Below are 23,160 nucleotides of genomic sequence, written 5' to 3' on the forward strand. Positions count from 1 at the left end.
ATGAGAGCTATGTAACCATATGTTTCATGAGCTGTAATAATCTGCTCACGAAAAGCGTCATCAGAACGCCAAAAATCCTGGAGGTCCACCTGGAAGCATTTATTTAACATTGTTTCTCATTGCCATTCGAACATTTCGGCACCCAATTGGTTGGCAGCATGCTCAGCTAGCTGTTCATGAGTTCTAAACTAAAGGCATTTTCTATATATGTATATGCTTAAGGTCTCGGCAACTGTTTTATCCGTGCCACAGGCTACAGGCCACAGGCTAGTTCTCCAGTGGGTTCCAGCCCATTGTGGTGTCGTGGGGAACGAGAAGGCCGACAGCGCAGCAGAAGCAGCACTCTCGTATCGGAAACGGACCAGTATTGTTCTGCTGAGAGGAGACCGCCATTCCATTCTGCGACGCCTAGTGACACCCCTGGATTCCCGCCAATGGGCAACCGACATTCTCCCCCCCCCCCCCTCTATGTTGAGCAGAGTTGATCCAACGCTCGCTTTCCGCATGCCACGAAACACCTCTCGTCAAGATGATTACGGTTACGGTTTTGCGCATTAATCCACCGAATGCGCCTCGATGTGGCCTTTACAGCTCAGTGGCGTTACCGCTTGAGACAAGTTGACTCTCCCACCTGCTGCCACTGTGGTGTTCTTGAGGATCTGGAGCATATTCTTCTTCGAATGATGGGGTAACCTAGCAGCGATAAGACCGCAGTGTGTAGGTGGCGGTCGCCCTTTTTTCCTGAAAACCAAAAAAACAGACAGAGCCTAAATACAGTCCTTTCGTACGCAAACTCTTGGCGGCATCTGCATCGTTAAACATTTCTGCCATTTCTTGGAAGACAAAAAATTTCTTCTCAGGACAGATCACAACACTTTTGTTGTCTCTATGACTTCAAGGGAGATTCGCCCTTTACCTTTCCTTGTGCTATTCTCGACTGTTTCACGTCACAGCAAAGAGGTGAAAAACGCCGTCGCCTTGAGCCGTCCACGTGGTGACCAGACCTGCAGTCGGTAGCCTCGAACTTATCACCTAGGAGATATCACGCGATCGCCCAGCTCCGTGTTCGACAAACGACCTCCCCGAAGCTCCGTCAGGTTTCGTCTGGGCAGGGAATGCACAGTAAGTCATCTGCAGTTGGGTTCTTGCCTTCAGGCTGCTTGTTTTCCTGCGACCGATTAAATAAGGTACATATTGATATCGTGAGGCCAGGGTTCCTCCAAGGCCGACCACTATCACCTTGCTACCACTGTGACCGCTACCGCTGCCTCGATCGGTTATCACGGTGGCCCAGGGCAGCTCCAACGGCCGACTGTACTATGCAAACAGGGACGACCACTTTTTTCACGGCATGAGTGTTCCGCAGCATGAGTGATCAGCGGTGCCCATCCTCTTCACCACTCGTTTCAGGACTTCGGCACGCAATTGAGCCTCCAACAGATTAGTGGAAGCTCACTGTAACTTGAAACAGGACTTCATGTTTCAGACCACTGCGCGGCTGGAAGAAATAATTTTATAATTTATAAAGTGTTATATAATTTTACTCGGAATCCAAGCCGCATTTACGTCCGACCTTAGTTGCTCCTCAGCTGGACATGTCTACGAGGTAACCTTTCAGACGATGTGTTCTCACCGCCTAATACCCCGCCACCCGACCTTCATGTCCGACCTGCATACTGCACTGCCTGTACTCCAATTCACGCCACACCGAACTTCGTCCTCTGCACCTCATCTCATGTTTGCTGAGCTTCACTCTACTTCTCACACTTTCCCGTGCACCGACATGCTCCGCAAATCCCATGAATCCGTGTCCCGGTTCGAGTTTCTGCAGCTTTCGGGATCCCGGCTACGATCAACACCATGCTTTTGAAATGGGCACAGGACGCAACATAGACTGATCACCGCCGTCTCCGGGTCTCTTGCGTCGACATTTCGCTCCTCGCAAGCAAACGCCGAACACAAGCCTTGGCCATTTGACTAGGAAGGAAGAAAACCGTTGCATTGAACTAACATAGATACTTTGAGTAGGTGGCACATAGCAGATAAGTTTTGCGGCGCGAGAACAGCACAAACAAAAAGACGCACAAAACGACGCCGATATACGGTTTTACGATCACACAAGGACGCTGACGTCGCTGTCCTTGCGCCGCATAATCTGTCCAGATGAGTTGAAGTACCGATAGTAAACAGGTACTAACCTTCTGACAAATTTCTTTCACGGCAATCTTACACCAAAGTTGTCAGATCGGACGGGATCGACGCAGTTCCAAACAGAAAGAATTTTAGTTGATGCCCAATGTTGATGGCACTGAAACACGTAAAACCAACGTAAAACGATATATTGAATGGATATGAGAAAATAAATTATATCTCCCAATATCACCTGAACTATTGAACAAATCCTTATAAAAATGGAGGAAGGAAGTTGCCTCAGGACAGATGCCGCCGATATTTCGAACAGAGGCTGTTCTTCTTCTGGAAGAATAGTCTCTGTTCGAAATATCGGCGGCTTCTGTCCTGAGGCAACTCTCAAAAAATGGTGACACTTTTGTGACGCGTTGCAAGTGTCACTTCCAGACGCTTTTTGTTCCTTTTTGATTTTTGGAGCATGTGTCACGAGAACGAGAGCTCCCACAACAATTGTCACAAAAAACGTCGCACACTCTAAAAACAGAGCTTCACCGCATAGCACGCCGAAGGCCAACCATGGTACAGAATGATGCTTTTATCACTGTTGGTTAGCTGAAAACCGGAGGCGCAAACCTTTTTGGGACACTTATGCAGTTACGATAAGTGTCCCGAAATGGTTTACCCTCGCGTTTTCAACAAACCAACAGTGATGAAGACATCGATCTGTACACTGGTGGCCGTCGGCGTACTATGCGATGAGCTCTGTGTTTAGAGTGCAGGTGGTGTCGTGGTCACGACTGTGCTGGACGTGCTAGCGAAATGTCGGCCTCACAGACGTGCCGGCTATGCTGCTTGGGGTATTTCCTGGGTTTTCCTGAGACACTTTGAGCCATATGATGTCGGCACAGGACGGACATTCCCCCTAGTGGTCGCAACATCGCCTAGTTGCATAAAAGTTGAGTGAAACTTGACAATCTTGGTAGTGCATTGAGTGCGCTTCCACGAGCCCACACGGCGAAGGAGCCAAAGCGTCCGAGACAGCATGAGACAGAAGATGAGACAGCTACTTAACTTTTATGCAGAAGACTCTCAGAATGTGGCTGTATAGACTTCAGAGATGGATGAAAAATGCAGCGGACACTGACACCTGATGTACTCGTATGTGAAAGGCACGCTCACATATGCTAGGGGCCACGTGAAAAGAGAAACATTTTATTTCAGAATCCATACACTGCGCGGCAAGCGCGGAGTGCAAGACCCTCCTGGTTGCTTGATTCCGTACAACCCCGACTAAGATGGCAATCGTTGCTCGAACTGCATCTCGAAATACAGGAGTGTCCTGCAGGGAAGCATGATAACTGAATAATTAGCAAAAGAGCTTCATTTGCGCTTGCGTTGGTGACTCACACGCTATTCTGAAATTTCCGACACACGACACACATCACCAGATACATCCACGACACAGGACACACCACGACACATTAAAAAAGATAAGTGAAGACAAACGAAATGCAGAACGTAACCGGAAGAAACGGCGCAATGAAGTATGAAGAAAAACAGGCCGCAAAGCCTCCATTCTCGGGAGCTACTCAAAACCTTTGAATTTCTCTCCATCGCTGTAACTTGCGATTTCGGATGTCAAAGAATTATGGCGCACAGATTCACTGGTGAAGGACGCTCATTACGCGAATACGCGTCGTGCCAGCGGTTCAGACGCGCGCATGCGATTGTCTGCTTGGTAACAATTTCACATGCATTAAGTCAAGTATTTGCTAATCCTCTAGGGAAAGCAAGGTGGGGTTCCCGAAACTGTGCTCGCGTTCGACAGGGGGCAGAGACACAGAGACAATGCGGCACACTTTGCTCCAATTTATCCTCCAACCTCCCTGTATTCACATGATTTCATTGCGTTCGTCGTTCCGAAAAGAAAACAAACCCCAAATAACTTACGGATTCGTCCGTGCTTCACTGAAGGATGCCCTCACATGATGCACCATCCTTCCGTGCACACGGGTGTGAACGGTGTGACCTCATATATGACAAACACTAGCATAGGTCATACGCACAGATTCCTCGAGATATTCGAGTAACATCAACGTCTGAGTCGTCACAGTATTCCCGAAAGCGAGTTAAATAAGCTACATTAGCAGATAAAACCGGACGCGAGAAACCTCGTGAGCGTCCTCCCTTGAACTGGCCAAAGACTTGTCCATTTTTGGTAACTGAATGAGAAAACATAGAGATCCGAAGCGTTCAAACAGCGAAATTATCAAACCATGTGTCACGGGCAACGGCCGCAGCTGCGGCAAGTGTCACAATTCCGGTGTTCAAACGCCCTCCCAGGCTTCAGTAATCCTCCACAACACCTCAGACACTTCGGTGGCAACAAAAACGCGTTTCCGATAACTGTATATGGACTAAGTTCGCTCTGTGACACATTCCAAACCCAAGTTTGGGCTCGCCCCAAAGTGTCACACCAATTTTACGTGTCACTAAAGTGTCACCGTTTTTAGAGTACATTCTACCGATTCGCTGGATTTCTACCCATCTACCTTATAAAAATGGGTTTTTCCTTCCTACAGATTTCTTATGTAATCTTTATTTCCTATATTAACAGTCTGTTGACCTTGACTTGTTGACCAAGTCAAGAGGAATTTCTGTTGACTCTGTGTGCACTTCCTGTGGGCTATATTATGTGTACTTTATGTGACGGCACTTCCGTTGACATTTTTGCACAAAACTTGTGCACTACAATATTATATGTACTTTCTGTAGACGAATTATAGAGGTGGTCTTGTTGAAGTTTTCTTTATTTCCTGTGGGATTATCCAGAAAAGCTGTAGAGTTGGACTTCGCTGTTGTTTTTTATTCACGGTCAACAGACCATAGCGAACAGAAACAGCAGCTTTTCTTTAGACTTTGTGTTAACTTTGTGCTGACATATGTTTACTTTCTGTTAACTTAGAGCCGGTACGTTTCTGTAGAACACTCACAACAGAGAGACAGTATGCTTTTCTATTGAATTTGCGCATATTTTTTACATATCCCTTACAGAATTGGCTGTTTTTTGTTTACAGTCAACAGACCAGAGTCAACAGGAACAGCAGATTTTCTTGAGACTTTTTATGAACTTTGTGCTGTAATCAATTGACTTATGGCGTTTAACTTTCTGTAGACCACTCACAACAGAAAGGCAACATATTGTCACGAAGCGAAATGGGTCCGCGAGTCGTCGAATAAACAGCGAACGGTTTATTAGACTACTTGGTAGCAAAACACAAGAGTGATAGCTCTCTGAACACAACTGAGTCCAAAGAATGAATGCTCCAGCTTGGAGCGCACAACCCTTACAAAAATGGCTGTTGACCATTTGTTTCCATTCTACAGAACTTAGTCAACAGAGAGCACAGACATTCAGTAGACTTTCTATTAGCCTTGTGTTTACCTGAGATATTGATTTTATGTTGACTTATGGAACTTTAAGTCTTGTTGACAATTACACAGGAAGGTAACAGGTCTTTCTGTAGACTCTCCATATACTTTACACAAATTTCGTGTGACCTTCATGTGTAAGTCTTGTTATATGTGATCTCAATTTCTCTGTTGACTTTGTTGTGACTCAGCTATCAATGAGTCGGCGTCACCCACGAAACTACCTTCGTTCTTTTTTAAAAGGCTTGGCGACCGTTACGTGAGGCACTCGGTATATTCTTCTTAATCGAGGAAGATACATGATTTACTGAAGCAAGATTAACGCCATCCCCGAATGATGTGAAGACTTTTTGTGGACTTTCTGTGACTTGAGCGAAGTTTAATTTCTCCGTTCTATTGTTCACTCAGTCGCAACTGGCACACGAAATGAAGTACTGCAAAACTATATATGTATCTATTTTATTCCGAAAATACATACCTTGAAAGTGGTATCCAGTGTCGACACAATCATACAAAACATCCCGCGCACACAGTAGCGAAGTATTCCACACGTACACATGCTTTATGCCACACAATGTCGCGTGGCACAATAGACAGTCAATGACGGGTTGTGGTCTGAGTTCTTCTGGTGACCCACGATAACGGTGGACTTCAAAATTCACTGAATTTCGGCGAAAGCGATGTCTCTGAAGCGCTGGAGAGAAATGTGTCTGAATAGGGCGTTCATTTGCAAATTAGTAATGTTCAAACACAAGTGAGTAAAACCGAGTAGAATGGTCATAGCAACAACAAATTTGGTTCACAATCAACACCGGCCACGAACTGATACTTGTACACTTACCTGACGGGACGGAAAACTGCTGCCGCCGCTCGAAACATACGAAACCCTACAGCACAACAGTCATGGTATGAATACAAGTGATGCTTCATCACACACTTCTATCACACAGCTTACCTCTTACGACGCAAATCATATCCTTCTTTGTTCTGTAATTGACGAGCGAACACTGAAAGCCTGAGACAATTGAAACATGTTGCAACCGTCCCAACGACATTCCGATGATGCTAATGGCGATGACTCCTTCGTGATGAGGCGAGGGCGAGGCACTGAGGCGCAGAATCAAAATGTGCGGCAAACCTGTCGCATGCGCATGATCCTCATGTGGTCGTATAAGTTGGAAATATATTGTGTAGTGAACTGAAGTAAAGTAATACGAGGAACCGTCTTTTCAAAGACATCGAAAATGTATTTAGTGTTTTTGATATGTAGTTAAAAGGTGGCAAAGTTGCGTTCAAGCTGCTACATTTAAGTATAAGGTCAGATCCAAATACCGTTTTGTTTAGAGAGCCGATAACACGGACCTCTCCACCTCCCAGGAGTGGTGTACACCCCACATGGTTTTTCACAACACACCCAGAAGTCGCTGATATTACCCAGCTTGTCTCCCAATGAATACAGCAGTATGCCTATATATACATATACCCCCCCCCCTCCCTATGGGATGCTCGGTGCCCCTTTGAGGTCGACCTTTGTGAACATTACTGTCCGATAATGCAGTAATTAATAATACGGAACTCATCTATGTAAAAAAAAACGGTTGAAATAAGTTCTTGCTACATAGGCGCATAGAAAGTCCACAAACTCTCAACAGCGACATCTATATACCTTGTCCACAGAAGGTACACATAACGTAGTTCAAGAGATTGTAAAAATGATGTCAATAGCAATTCCTCTTGACTTGATCAACAAGAAGTCGAAGTCAACACACTGTCAAGAAGTCCACAAGAAGTCTGCAGAAAGGAAAAATCAATTTTCATAAGGGAAGCATTTAAGCGTCGCGCCGAAAAGTCTAGAAACATTACGTGCGTTTGCCAGAGAGCAGGCGATGTGTCTGGAAACTTCCTGCTTCTTCTTCAGCATGCGCCGGGATGAGATGTACCGTTTCGTGCTTGCCCTGGAAGTTTCGCGATGATGATTCGTGGCATTGCCCCCTCCGTAGACGGGGCATCGTCTCGATGCCGTTTCTTCTCCTTCTTTTTTTCTTGTTGTTTCCTTCCAGCAAGCCTTCAGCGCTACCTGCTGTAGTACGGCTTGAGTCGAACGACGTGAACTATTTCAGTCCTCGGGGGTCGTCGAGAGGGAACGCTGCCCTCAGGTACCACTTCGTAATCCAGGTCTCCAATGCGTCGAAGTACTTTGTAGGGACCAAAGTACTGCTTCAGTAGCTTCTCGCTCAGGCCTCGTCGTCGAATCGGCGTCCAAACCCATACCAAGTCGCCTGGACTGAAGCGTACGTCTCGTCGGCGCAAATTGTATCTTCTTTCATCGACGCGTTGTTGTTGACCAATCCGTAGTCTGGCCAGCTGACGGGCTTCTTCTGCTCGCTGTGTGAAGTCCAGAGCGTCGTTTTCCACATCACTGGGTTCGTGGGGCAGCATCGCGTCTAGCATAGTCGATGCGTCATGGCCGTGTGCAAGGCGGAACGGTGTGAATCCCGTTGTTTCCTGGACAGCGGTGTTATAGGCGAACGTGACGTAAGGCAGTATTTCGTCCCATGTCTTGTGCTCGACGTCGACGTACATCGAAATCATGTCGGCAAGGGTTTTGTTTAGGCGTTCGGTGAGCCCGTTCGTCTGCGGATGGTATGCCGTTGTCCTCCGGTGAGCGGTGTGGCTGAGTTGAAGGATTTCTTGTGTTAGCCTGCTTGTAAATGCCGTTCCCCTATCGGTGATTAAGGCGGTACCAGCTCCCGTGGCATAGTGGTTAAGATGATCGCTTTCCACGCCGAGACTGGGAGGTGACACGGGTTCGAATCCTGTCACCGGCTGTGCTGTCTGAGGTTTTCCCTGGGTTTTCCGAAGACTTTCCAGACGAATGTCGGCACAGTTCCCCCTGAAGTCGGCCCAGGACGCACACTAACCCCCCTGTCCCCCACTCCTTCCTGCTGTTCTCTCTCCATCTGTCCATGTCTGTACGCCGCTCATAGCCACAGTTGCTTCGCGGCGCTAACACGAAAAAAAAAAAAGATTAAGGCGGTCGGAGCTCCGTGCCGTAGTACGATGTTCTCGATGAAGAACTTCGCCACTTCTGTTGCTGTTCCCTGTGGAAGTGCCTTAGTCTCAGCATAGCGTGTCAGGTAGTCGGTGGCGACGATTATCCAACGATTTCCGGAAGACGAACGTGGGAAGGGCCCGAGTAGATCCATCCCAATCTGCTCGAACGGCGCCGACGGCGGTGCGATTGGCTGAAGGTACCCAGAAGGTCGTACCGGCGGCGTTTTTCGTCGTTGGCATTCCCGGCACGTCCGTACGTAGTGGTGTACGGTCTTGGCCAGTTTTGGCCAGTAGTACTTTTCCCTTATACGGGCCAGTGTCCGGCTGTACCCCAATTGACCTGATGACGGTTCGTCGTGGCAGGATTCAAGAATCTCGGTGCGCATGTCCCCAGGCACAACGAGAAGCCACGTAGCGCCTTGTGGTGCGTGGTTTTCTTTGTAGAGAACACCACGTAGGGAAAAACTTGGGAGTGATCTTCTGAAGATGGGAGGAACATTGTCGGCGCGGCCCTGCAGATAGTCGACGAGTGTCTTCAATTCGGGGTCGTTATACTGCTTGGTAGACATGGTAGTCGCGCTCATTAGACCGAGGAAGGCGTCGTCGTCCTCGAGGCTGTTGTCCTGTCGCTGGAGTGGTGCTCGGGACAGGCAGTCGGCGTCGTTGTGTTTTCTTCCTGACTTGTAAGTGGCGGTTACGTCATACTCCTGTAATCGGAGGCTCCATCTCGCTAGGCGTCCTGAGCGGTCCCTTAAACCAGCCAGCCAGCACAGAGAATGGTGGTCTGTTACCACCTTGAACGGCCGTCCGTACAGGTAGGGGCGCAACTTTGTGATGGCCCATATGAGTGCAAGGCACTCTTTTTCGGTCGTCGAATAGTTCTTCTCTGCCTTGGTTAGCGTTCTGCTTGCGTAAGCGATGACGCGTTCGACGCCGTCGTAAGTTGAACGAGCACGGCTCCTAGACCATCGTTGCTTGCGTCGGTGTGTATTTCTGTTTCGGCGTTTGGATCGAAGTGGGCAAGCACGGGTGCGGTCTATAGACGCGTCTTCAATTCATCAAACGCCTGTTGCTGGGCTTCACTCCAGATAAACGTGGATCCGTCCTTCGTGAGGGCATTCAGGGGTGACGCAATTCTTGAAAAGTTCGGAATGAACCGTCGGTAGTAGGCGCAAAGGCCAAGAAAGCTTCGAACGTCTTTCACGTTAGAAGGAACACGGTAATTTGCGATGGCCGCCGTCTTCTCGGGGTCGGGGCGTACGCCGTCTCTGCTTCGTCGAGTTCCTCGTAGCCGAATCGACACTTCTGAGGCTTCAACGTCAGCCCTGCAGTTCTGATAGCCTCGAGGACTTGCTTTAGCCGTTCAACATGTTCTTCGAATGTTCTTACGAAGACGACAACATCGTCGAGGTACACCAGGCAGGTTTGCCACTTCAACCCGGCGAGAACTGTATCCATAACACGCTGGAACGTCGCTGGTGCTGTGCAAAGGCCGAAAGGCATAACCTTGAATTCGTAAAGTCCATCCGGAGTGACGAAGGCAGCCTTCTCACGGTCCCGTTCGTCGACTTCAATTTGCTAGTACCCCGTCTTGAGGTCCATGGAAGAGAAAAAAATTGCGTTTTGAAGGCGATCGAGCGTGTCGTCGATGCGCGGTAACGGGTAGACGTCATTCTTCGTTATGTCATTGAGTTTCCGGTAGTCTACGCTGAACCTGAGTGTTCTGTCCTTCTTCTTCACTAGTACCACCGGCGATGCCCACGGACTGGTCGACGGCTGGATAATGTCATCTCTTGCATCTCTTCTACTTGCGTTCGGATCGTTTCTCGCTCTTCGCAGGAGACCCGGTACGGCATGCGGTGAATTGGACGGGCCTTTTCGTCGACGATGATGCGGTGCTTCGCAATGGGCGTTTGTCTTACTTTCGACGATGCAGCGAAGCAGTCACTGAAATCGTTGAGCATCTGGATAAGGGTTTGCTTTTGAGTTGTATTGAGCTGAGGGTTTACGTCGAAATATTCGGCCTCGTGCTCCGTGGTGACCGCGATGCGAGCAGTGTCCATCAGGCAAACATCCGTGGTGGAGTATTGGTCTACGATGACGGCTATCTTCGTGCCGTTCGCCAGGTGTTGTGGTTCCGGGCGAAAATTTGTGACCAGGAGTTCGAATATTCCGTTTCTTACGGGCACAATTCCTCTTGCTATCCCAATTCCTCGTTCGAGGAGAAGTTGCGTGTTGCCTTCAGCCAACAAACAGCCAGTCGGTGCTCTCTCGCACGTAGCGGTCACAAGGACTGACGACAAGGGAGGCAGGTTGACGTGCTGAGCCGTCACGGCGGTTACGTCCGTGTTTGCGCGTTCCTCCGGGGTTATTCGTGCCCACCACTTGTCTTCTGCTGTTTCCGGCGTTTTAAAAGAGATAACTCCATTTGTGAAGTCGATGATTGCTTCGTTTTCGACTAGAAAGTCCATTCCGAGTATTACATCCCGTGGGCAGTTCGGCAAGACGGCAAAGCTGACGACGTACTGGATGTCACGCACTTGTGACTGCCGTGCATCGGCCAGTCGGTGTTACGACGTGTCCACCAGCAGTGCCGATGTTAGGCTCATCCCACTTCGTTTGCACCTTGCGAAGCTTCTTAGCCAACCTACCACTTATAACAGAGTCGTCGGCTCCGGTATCGATTAACACAATCATCTCATGGCCGTCGATGAGTATTTTCAGGTTATTGGTAATTTTTCGAGCGTCGTGTTGGTGCTGCGTTGCTGTTCGTCGAGTTGGAGGAATTGTAACTTGTCGTCGGTCCGCAGCTTCACCTCCCGGAGCTGCAGTCTTCAGTTTTCCCGGTTAGGGCTGTGCCACACAGGTCGTCTTGCCGGTGACGGTGAACGTGCTCTACCTGGCGACCTGCTGCGGTGGGGGACGCTCGGGGACAGGTCGCGTCGCGAGCCAGCAGAAGCATTCTGCTGCCGTAGATAGTCTTCAATTGCGGCGGGGTGACTACCGCGCTGGGGGCGGGGGCGTCGGGTGAAAAACCGGGAAGGCCAAGTCGTCGATAGGGACATCGGCGATAGACGTGGTTGGCCTCTCCGCAGTGGTAGCAGAGCGGTCTGAAGTCGGGAGTCCGCCAAACGTCCGTTTTGCGAAACGGCTGAGAGTGTGGCGGGACGCTCGGAGTAGGTTGGACAGACCGAGGAGGCGTCCAACGGTTTCCGTAGTACGACGGACGAGTAGGTGGCACCTGTCTCACAGCGGCGGCGTAGGTTTGTCTCGGTACTTCGGCGTCGGGGTTGGCGGTTGACGATGTCTGGATTGCCTGCTGAACCTCGTCCTTGATGATCGCACCGATCGAAAACAAAGGGTCTTGACCCTTCTCAGGACAGAGGAGAGCTCGTACTTCTTCGCGTACCACCTCTCGAATCAGCTGTCTGAGCGATCTGACGTCGAGGCCAGCCGTCGTGGAGAAAGCCTCGTAGCCCTGGTGTCGTTCGTTGACGGTAGCGCGAGAGAGCAGGGTCCTCTCAATGCGGACGGCTTCGTCAAGAAAAGCGTCGGTCGTGGCGGGTGGATCCCGGGACAGGGCGCGAAAAATTTCTTCTTTTACGCCCCTCATGAGTCGCTGAACCTTCTTCTCCTCGGATGCTTTGGGGTCAGCTCGCCGGAAGAGCCGCAACACATCTTCGACGAAGCCTGTAACGCTTTCGTTTGGCAGCTGGATCCGTCTCTGGAGCAGACGTTCAGCGCGTTCGGCTCGTTGTTGAAAAGCGAACGCCTCGCGGAGTTTGCTTTTGAAGACGTTCCAGGACGTGAGCGAAGTCTCCCGGTTCTCGAACCATGTCTTCCCGGTGCCTTCCAGGGAGAAATAGACGTTGACGGGCTTCTGGTCGTCACTTCAGTTGTTGAACTTGGCGATCCGCTCATAGTGGTCGACCCAATCATCCACGTCGTGGTACTCCCCGCTGAATGTCTTCGGCGACCGTGCAGGGGCTATGGGCGTGGCAACAGGTTGCGCCACTTGGGTACTTGTCTCCGCAGTCATCTTCTTGCGTTTAGGGGGTTCTAATGGACCGAATTCTGCAGGCAGACCAAGCTGTCTTCTGCTTTGTCGCAGTTGGTCTTCCAGGCCGTTGGACAAGGAATGCCCCGCACCTCCACCAGAAATGTCACGAAGCGAAATGGGTCGGCGAGTCGTCGAATAAACAGCGAACGGTTTATTAGACTACTTGGTAGCAAAACACAAGAGTGATAGCTCTCTGAACACAACTGAGTCCAAAGAATGAATGCTCCAGCTTGGAGCGCACAAGCATTTAAGCGTCGCGCCGAAAAGTTGAGAAAGTCTAGAAACAGCACGTGCGTTTGCCAGAGAGCAGGCGATGTGTCTGGAAGCTTCTTGCTTCTTCTTCAGCATGCGCCGGGATGAGATGTGTAGAGTCATGGGGGCATACCTATCAGTCTTATCTGAACCCAGTTGAAGTTCTACAAAATCGTGCAGTCCGTATTATATCCAATACATATCCGAGGATCTCTTGTTCTAGTCTGTATCAACCATTAGGCATTCTGCCATTTAATCTTTTATGCTTTGAGAGAACTGTATTGATGATAAAAAATTGCATTATGAATGAGGGAGCTGTTGCTGGAGTAAGGCTTATATCTGTTACACGCACGAGCCGTGCTATGTTGGAACACCACTTTAATGTTGCGCAGTTCTCGAATATAAATGGTAAGCGTCTTCTGCGACACCAAGGAGTTATCAAGTGGAACTCTCTGCCTCTATATGTTATAATGTCCAACAATTTAAAATTAGCTGTGCGAAGGTTCCTACTGAATAAGTGTTAGTATTACTGTTTCTTGATATAAGTGTTAGTTGGTATGATTACGTTTTTATGTTTGCTGTCGACTGGATGTCGGTAGCTTGGCACTGACATTTGACTGTTGCTGCTGTTGAACATTGTTACTGTATTTTTTCTCTCTTTACCGGATCGTACTAGCCTTAGGCTATGATCCGTATGGATTATGCAGTTATGTTGTTTAAAGCATGTGTCAAAAAAGTAATAATAATAATAAAAAAAAAGATGTACCGTTTCGTGCTTGCCCTGGAAGTTTCGCGATGATCATTCGTGGCAATATTTTTCTTTGAAACTTAGCAGACGTCTTGCATAGGGAACGACATGAAATTCACTCAATTTGATTCACTGTGGCATAAGTATAATATATTCTCAAGCGGGCAAAACCACTTTGTGCCACGAGTGCCTTTCAGAGAGGAAGATCCTGCACACGTTTCTTATGAAAATGAATTTTGCCGGTGTATTGGCATTTTTTAATATCCTTTGGCCTATTTTTCTTTTGTTCCCACTTTGATTTCCTGTAGGCTATTGTAAAACAAAACGACTATAGACGCCACTTTTTTCTCAAAATGTCCAAATAGGCCGACAACAAGAAGTACCTAACCTTCATTTGGATTCCCTTTTTCTTCATTTTCAAAATACATCATGAAATAGAAAATCAAAAGACGTAACTTGTTATATGAAAACTTGTTACGTCGAACTACAGAACGTCAATATAGACAAAATGCGAGATATGGTATCGCTTGCATATAAACTGTATATATACATATCTTCTTCGAGCAGGTGCAATTCTATTCGCCGGTTTTCTTTTATCCATTTGGCAAGCACTTTCTCTGTTCGAAAGAAAACAATATTTGTCTTTTGTCTCTCCATAGAATTTGCTGTGCCTCGATGAAAACTGTTATGGAAATTACGTTGAAGTGTATCAATATAGCCTATAAATTTCCTGTTGACAAAAACTAACTTCTCTTATGCCGGAAGTATTCACACGTTACTGGCGATGTTGAAAATTGGACATCGCGTACCTTTTCGAATTCTGTAGAGTTCCTGTTGTGAAAGTGTATTGATGGTTTATTCAACCTGTGTTGAAAAGCAACACGTGGCAATGGCACACGTGTGGGGATCGCCGAGGATAATCCTCAGCGCCATTCGCAATAGCCTAATTTACCAGTCCATATATGTCCACCTCTGAGCACGTACCCCTTATGAAAATTGATTTTTCCTTTCTGCAGACTTCTTGTGGACTTCTTGACAGTGTGTTGACTTCGACTTCTTGTTGATCAAGTCAACAGGAATTGCTACTGACATCATTTTGACAATCTCTTGAACTACCTTATGTGTACCTTTTGTGGACAAGGTATATAGATGTCGTTGTTGACAGTTTGTGGACTTTGTATGCGCCTATGTAGCAAGCACTTATTTCAACCGCTTTTTTTTTCTACATAGATGAATTCCGTATTATTAATTACTGCATTATCGGACAGTAATGTCCACAGAGGTCGACCTCACCTGAACTTATAATTAAATGTAGTAGCTCGAACGCCACTTTGCCACCTTTTAGCTAGATAGTCAAACACTAAATACATTTTCGATGGCTTTGAGAAGACGGTTCCTCGTATTATTTATACTCGAGTTCAGTACACAATATACTTCCAACTTATACGGCCACATGAGGATCATGCGCATGCGACAGGTTTGCTGCACATTTTGATTCTGCGCCTCCGTGCCTCGCCCCTGCCTCATCACGAAGGAGTCATCGCCATTAGCATAATCGGAATGTCGTTGGAACGGTTGCAAGATGTTTCAACTGTCTCAGACTCTCAGCGTTCGTACGTCAATTACAGAACAAAGGAGGATATGATTTTGAGTCATAAGAGGTAAGCTGTGTGATAGAAGTTTGTCATCAAGCTTCACTTATATTCATACGATGACTGTTGTGCTGTAGGTTTTTCTTGTTCCTTTCGAGCAGCGGCTGCAGTCTTGCGTCCCGTCAGGTAAGTGTACAAGTATCAGTTCGCGGCCGGTGTTGGTTCTGCTAATTTCATTCTGGTTTTTGCGGGCCATGAAAGAGCAAAGGAGGATATCATTTTGCGTAGTAAGGGGTAAGCTGTGTGATAGAAGTGTGTGATCAAGCTTCACTTATATTCATACCACGACTGTTGTGCTGCAGGGTTTTGCATGTTTCGAGCGGCGGCTGGAGTTTTGCGTCCCGTCAGCTAAGTGTACAAGTATCAGTTCGTGGCCGGTGTTGATTATGAACCAAATTTGTTGTTGCTATGACCATTTTATTCGGTTTTACTCACTTGCGTTTGAACATTGCTAATTTGCGATTGAACGCCCTATTCAGACACATTTCTCTCCAGCGCTTCAGAGACGTTGCTTTCGCCGAAAGTCCACCGTTATCGTGGGTCGCCGGAAGAACCCAGACCGCAACCGGTCATTGACTGTCTATTGTGCGACGCGACACTGTGCGGCATAAGGCATGTGTACGTGTAGAATGCTTCGAATCTCTCTCTGAATGTCTCAAACCGAAAGCAGTTAAAAACACAGATGTTATGCTGATGGTAAGCTAATACTCCAAGCAATTCCTAACTTCAGTGTATGTATATACAGGGTGTTTGTTTTTATTTGTTACAGAATTGTTATTCTGAGGAACAAAACAAAAGCAGGAGATCAGAATGAGAGATCATCATAGTTGAAAGCCATTCCAGGTTTAAAAAATCCTGAAACATGCACGTGCGTGAAGATATCCACCCCCAAATTTTGATATGCAAATGAGCCGAAACTGAAAAAGCGCGCCTGAGACGCGCATCACCTTTGTCGACAGAGGCTTATCTGGGCGAGAAATTGGTTTGCCTTGCCCGCAGGTGGGCACCTACTCCAATCATCTCGATCGCCCCAATTCAGGTGGCCCTCTGACGTGAAATGAGGGCTGTACCAACTGCGTTCCAGGTCGCTGTGGTTTCGGCTCATTTGCATATCAAAGGGGTGGATATCTTCACACACATGCATGTTTCAGGATTTTGTAAACGTCGAATGGCTTTCAACTAGGATGGTCTGTCATTCTGATCGCCCTCTTTTGAACGAAATCCCCTAATTAGAGTTCATTAATAAATTTAGGTATTTAGTCATCTTGTAGTCGCATGCTTTCCTCGAGAGGATGTCAGCCAGGCCGCACAACTCGACTGCACTCTGCTAGTTTATAAAAATTCTGTAGCAAATAAAAATAAAGACCCTGTGTACAGGGTCTTCGACGAGATGATGTAATTAAATTCGTAAAAATAGATTTTGCTTAAGAAAATTATGAAACTGCTCTGAAAATTTGGTAAATCAGCTCTTGTAATTGTTAGAATTTTAAGAGTTGATTGACCGAAAGAGAAAATGGCCGCAATTTATCGCCGAACGGAAGCAGCTTGTGAAAAAAAAAAGCTACCCAAATGACAGCAGAAGACAGCCGAAAATATGTCGCTGGATGAAGCATGTCTGGTGAAATTTGTGTTTGCGAAAATCTGTGCTCCACCTTTATTACTTTACTCTTGGGTCCACCTTTACTTTAGATAAAGCGGAAAGGAATGATCAAGATCTACTCCAAGGGATACAGCCCATCATTATCAGTGGCTGACTTCTGATAACAGACACATTGATAAAGGCGAAAGGTATGATTGAGGCATCGTTTGTTTTATCTTTAAACATGAGGAAGTGTATTCGGAGGGGAGCTAGCACATTTTTGCCCAGAGACTGAATTTTGGCTTTCAAATTTGTTTGTCACAATGTTGTGAAAAACCCTGTGGTTTTGATCAGAATAGACCTATCCCTGTTTACACACAAATGACAATCAATGTTACAAGAACGCCACGTTTAAACGTGGCATCTGATACTGTAATTTTTTTTTTTGCAATTCTTTACATATTATTAGTTGAAAGTGAACATATTCGACACAAGTGTGTCTGGTTGGGTGAGAACTATGACAGTAACGGAAATCTCCAAGCAAGGTACGGGACGGGGATACTTATTACACTTATATTAGTTGTATGGCCTTTTTCTGCTCCATTCTACCGGAAGCCCTATCTTTTCGGTAGCCCTTTCTAAAGTTGGCTACCAGGCTCTTCCCCCTCCTGAGCCCGAAGGGTACGAGTTTCTCTCGGAGCGCACGTGGTGTCTCTATAAAAGCAAGCGCAAACTAAGTCGTAATAACAAACAACATTCAGCACAGGATTATGACATTGACTTTCAGACGATGCAACTGTTGGGATGAAGTCTCCTTTTCTTTCCACGGTGGAGTGGGAATGCGAATGAAGACAAGAAAGCGACTAAAAACGTGGCCCCATTTGTGTGTACCACTAATAAAAGAAGCCACCAGTAACCTTCATGAAGGAATATGGCTTCGTGAAACAGCGGTGTTCTCCGCCCGCACCGTTTTGGTTTCAGTATGTCTATCAGCGTCATGCTTACATCACTGACGCTACTTCGGTATAGGTCTATAGAGTGTTGGCCCCAGAGGCTTCTGAATTCAGGGGAAAAAATGCTGCCTTTGCTTAGAGATTCATTATGGAACTTAATTAATGCGTGCAAACAGCCTGTTTGCACTGCGGTGCCTCATTTCCCGCTTGTTGCCTGTACTTCCTTCAACATTCTTTTTTGACAATCTATTTTTAGGATTAGTGTTACCAACACTGCAAAGCAGAAAGCCATCCTTTCCAGTCCCTTACTGAAGAATGGAGTTGTGGCCCGTTTTATGCATGCATGCGTGAGCAAGTGTGTAAGTCAGGAATAAGCCTGGGGCAGTTGGTACATTATGCTTAGGGTTCTTCGTTTTCGGGTTACACCCAATTTTTCACAATAGTTCCCCCCTAAACAAGTTTTCGAGAATTCGGGTAAAACCCGATATCTACCCGAAATCCTTGCAGCCCTTCAACTTGTGGTCGTAGGTAAGCTGCGGGAAAAGTGAATTATAATGTCAGCAAAGAGAGCTATTTGTGTGAACTTATTTGTAATCCTTTGAGAATCCCCTCCTGAAGGAGAAAATACTAACGTTTGTGGGGCTCGGACATGTGTTTAAATACCAGGGTCATTCACTGCCCCAGTTCCGAGCGGGAATATAAAGATTATTGTTTCTAGTCCCAGCAGTGGCTTGTTTCATGTGCCTTTCGTTTCACCCGAAAATTACCCGATGACATATCAGACAGAGGTAGAAGTGCCCGATTTCTCCTCGAGTTCTCTTATGTAAGTAGCACCCGATTTTTACCCCGAAATTTGAAAAATCATAAAACCCGAAAATGAAGAACACTAATTATGCTTGGTGTTGAGGGGCAGCAGCAGACAAAGCCATGGGTTAGAACACATAAAACAGTCGGCACAGATGGCAGTAGTGGTGTCTGTTATATGTGTTCGAACTCGCCTTTGCCTGCTGCTGATCTTCAGTACCGAGCAAGTTTGCATGCAGTAACCCTGCTGGAAACCGTCTCATTCAAAATCCTATGAAAATCTCATTGAACCTATTGGATATCATGTACACAAATCTCATTCAGTGACTGCGAAAATTCTCATTCCCGATAGATGATTTGGGACAAATATTACACTGAAAATGCTGCCATATTCAATGAGTCTTAATGAGAAATCACAGCAAGTGTTAATGAGATATAATGAGAAGTCACAGAAAGTGTTAATGAGATGTAATGAGAAGTGGTGGCTTCAAACTCATTGAATGTCCCCGTCATGTCTCATTGAACCAATGAGCCCCAGCAGGATATTTCTCATTGGAATGGTTCTCCATTTCGATTCGCCAGTGGGTTTGTTGTGGTAAAGTCACATTAGATGTGTAGAGCTCTCTAATGAGTATAAATGAATTCCCGCAAAATAAATTAGACTCAATGTGATTTGGATAATTTACTGGATCAATGCACTACATATTGTATTCTATCACAGCACATATTTCAGCCTGGGTGTAATATTCTCAGTCGCCCTGTGCCTTCACAGATGCGAAATGTTTGGCTCGTAATACTGTCGTGCATCAGATAGTGGGAAATAGAAAATCTAAAAGATGTAATTAACATTTAGCAATAGCTGAAGGCGCAGCCTCCTTCACTCCTGCTTCTTTTCCAGGGAGCACCTCATAAAGCGCAACAATGTAGTGTAAACCGAAAACTAGAGAAGAGGTTGCCGGCAGTCACTGTGCAGAATTACGAGAAACAAATTTGAAGGTATATTGGACGGAGCAAGGTATGAAGCATTATCCCAGCCCGGTTAGGTCCTGTCATCAATTGACAACTTGTCTTATATATTTAATACCGATGGGGCACAAGTAGCACAAGTTAAATCAGCAAAAATCAGCTTGGTCAATTCACGTGATGATAAATGAGCTGCCGCAAACTGTGAGGCAGATTGTGGTAAAGGAAAGCTGGACATGAACACCTTCCTCGTTTCTGTAGACGATGAAAGGATATTTTCAGTGATGTGACATTGAAGTCATGAAAGTCATGGAAGTCAGGAAGCATTGTTCAAAGCAGATTTATTGGACTATACTGCTGTGTCGACTCCGTATCTCTGCCCCCCATGCAAAACAATGTCGGGTTTCAGGGGTACTGTAGATGTAGTTGGTGCTACCATGAAGGAGAGTACTATGCCTCAGCCATGGACCCTATCACCATTAACATCCCAAGAGAATCGACTGGTGAAGCAGCAGTGAGAGAGATTCAGCAGTCATTAAAGGACAACCTCTAATGTCTACGGATATGAAGGACCAGCCGCACTAATAAACATGCCATATTTTGAATTTGCACACGGTGTTCTTGGGCGTTGTACGGACTGCCACAGGTACGTGGCTGTGTGAAGCCAAAGAAGCATTCTGCAGGTGTTTACTTTTATCCTCACAAAAATTGTAGTTAGAAACTAGGAAAGCAAAATAGACGCCGTTTTTGCAGTTGAGTAATATGGACAGGTGAACATTCTCCGGAAGAAAGTCTGTAACTACAAGATCAATAATTACCTAATAATGATTAATTATCTCTTTAAATTATGGAATTTCACATAAAAGCGAAGAAACGGAAAGGAATATGTTCCTCGTTGAAAGACATTTCATAGTGGAAATATGTGTTAAGTGCGCACCTCTGTTGAAATGTTCATCGCTCAATTAAGCTATGCAAATGAGCCGAAACAAGACATACGCAGTTTGCAAACGCAGAAACGATGCGACCTTCGCCTTATCGGGGTAGAAGAGCTGTCTATCTGGCCATTAGCTCCTACATCAATCAGTTTCATCGCTCCAAATTACGTGGCCCTCACACTTGGGTTGCATGTCGCTCTTTCTGCGCCAGAAACGTGCTTAGTTCATGTTCGGGCGTCGGGAAAGTGGCGCCCCCATCGCCCGGCAGTAGCCGCAGTAGCCCCTTCCCGCATTTACGGTTGGGTCGCCGCGGGAGGGAGACCCCCACGCCTAGCTGTGCGTGGCTCTCCCGTGTCTGGGGAAAAGGGGACCCTGGCGGTTGAGTGGCCCCGGATGATGTTTAGGACCCTTAAGGCCCCTCCGGGAAAGCAACACACCGCTTTGGCCCCAGCTTCCCATAGTCGGGTGGTCCTGGAAGGCCCGGCCAGGGCTATCCAGCTTAGTCGCTGCGGCGGCAAGGGTCAACCTCGTGCAGAGCATCCCGCCTGCGCCTTGGTATAGTGTGACGGCACGTGCCACCGTGCGGAGCACGGTCCCCTGTTTGGGCTCGGTGGTGGGCGGCACGGCCTCCGCACTGAATCACACACACAACACATATGGCAAACAAACCCCTTAAAAACCCCCATGATCGGCGCCTGAAGAGGCGCTGCACCGCAGATAATCCAGCAACCGAGTTTTTCTACCAGAAACAGCCAGCATGGTTCCCTAAAGTCCTTGTCATACACGCAGATGAATCGATCAAGTCACTGTCGAATCTGTCTCCATTTGCAACTGCTAACGTTCTGGAACAGACGATTGGCAAAAATTACACTGCTCGAAAGCTCCGCTCTGGTGACATCCAGGTGGAGGTCCAAAAGGAACAGAGCGTATCCCTCCAGTCCCTGAAGGCAATTGCCGACATACCTGTCACGGTCACTCCGCACAAGACACTCAACATCGTAAAAGGCGTCATTTCAGAGGAAGAGCTCCTGATGTGCTCTGACTCTGGAATTGAGGAGGGTCTCAGAGAGCATGGAGTGGTCCGTGCACGGAGAATAATTATGCGTAGAGACGGCAACGAAACACCAACAAAACATGTCGTACTATGATTCCAACTTCACACTCTTCCATTCACAATACATGCTGGCTACCTCAACTGTAATGTACGGCACTACGTTCCAAACCAAAGGCGCTGTTTTAAATGCCAGCGCTTTGGGCATGGCTCACAGACATGCCGTGGGCAAACAACATGTGCAAAGTGTGCGGGGAAAGACCACGAGTCGCCAACATGTGAAAATGCCGTGAAATGCATCAACTGTAGTGGCAGCCACCCAGCATACTCCAGGTCCTGCCCACAGTGGAAGGACGAAAAGCAAAATCCTGAAAGTTAAAGTTGAGCAGAATCTTTCTTATACTGCAGCGAAGGCACAGGTGGCATTTTCTAGAAAGCGCTCGTACTCCGAGGTTATGCGCAGGGGAGTGGCGCCACCTCGGAAATCTGTGGAGACTCAGACTGAGTCCCCACACAACACTCCCAACACAAACGTTGGGGACACAGCTCATGTGTCTCCCAAGGGAAACGTGGCCTGCCCAAGGGCTGGCCACAAGGAGGTCGCCAGCCCCAATCAGGCTGGCAATACCTCTTCCGAAGGGAATGGGGGCGGTGAGGGCTCGGTCCAAACCGTACCCCAGTCGATGGATGTCGATGACTGCTGCACGCCGCAGAAGTCATCGCCAACCCCTCAGAATTCCCCAGATCAACAGAAGGGGAAACAGCCGGGTCGAGGTAGAGGACATTCGCAGAAGGTGTCACCGAAGGCACCTCCAGCCAGGGTGCAAGCACCCTAAGTACACCAAACATGCTGAATATGCAAAAGATTTTCATGCAGTGGAACTGCAGGGGAGTGCTTCCAAATGTTGATGATGTGCATGACCTCCTGGAGGCGCACAGGCCAATTGGCGTCTGCCTCCAAGAGACGTATTTGAACTCTGGACACACAAATCCGTTCCAACAATACCAAATGTTTAGGAGGGATCGCCCGGTGGTTTCGCGATCGTCAGGTGGAGTGGCGATTCTAGCATCCCGGTCTGTTGCTGCAGTTGAGGTGCCGTTGACAACAACATTGGAAGCTGTGGCTGTTCGATTGAATCTCTCTACACCACTTACGCTCTGCTCAATATATCTTCCTCCTGCAGCAGATGTGCAGCGACAGGATATCGAAGATCTCTTAGACCAGCTGACAGCCCCATTCCTCATTATGGGGGATTTTAACGCACACAGCCGTTTGTGGGGATGTTCAGATTTGGACTCGAAGGGCAGACTTCTTGAGGATTTACTCCTCCGCCACTCCATCACACAACACAACCAACATACTGCAGCACATCAACACGAACATTCTCTGCATTGGACCTTTCCATCTGTAGTGCGACCATTGCACAAGATCTGCGGGGGCACGTGCCAAAACCCCTATGGGAGTGACCATTTTCCAAGTTGGGTCGAGTATCAGTGTGACGATGCTGTGCTGTGTACGCGAAAACCCCGCTGGAGGCTGGAGGATG

General features: G+C 47.4%; 1 protein-coding gene across 3 annotated transcripts in view; it reads left to right on the top strand.

The window, feature by feature from the left end:
- Positions 1 to 23,160, top strand: part of LOC135396044 (phospholipid scramblase 2-like) — a 194,294-nt gene that overhangs the window by 148,279 nt on the left and 22,855 nt on the right. The gene's annotated exons all lie outside the window — the stretch shown is intronic.

This window comes from Ornithodoros turicata, chromosome 5, assembly GCF_037126465.1.
Source record: "Ornithodoros turicata isolate Travis chromosome 5, ASM3712646v1, whole genome shotgun sequence".
Taxonomy (NCBI): domain Eukaryota; kingdom Metazoa; phylum Arthropoda; class Arachnida; order Ixodida; family Argasidae; genus Ornithodoros; species Ornithodoros turicata.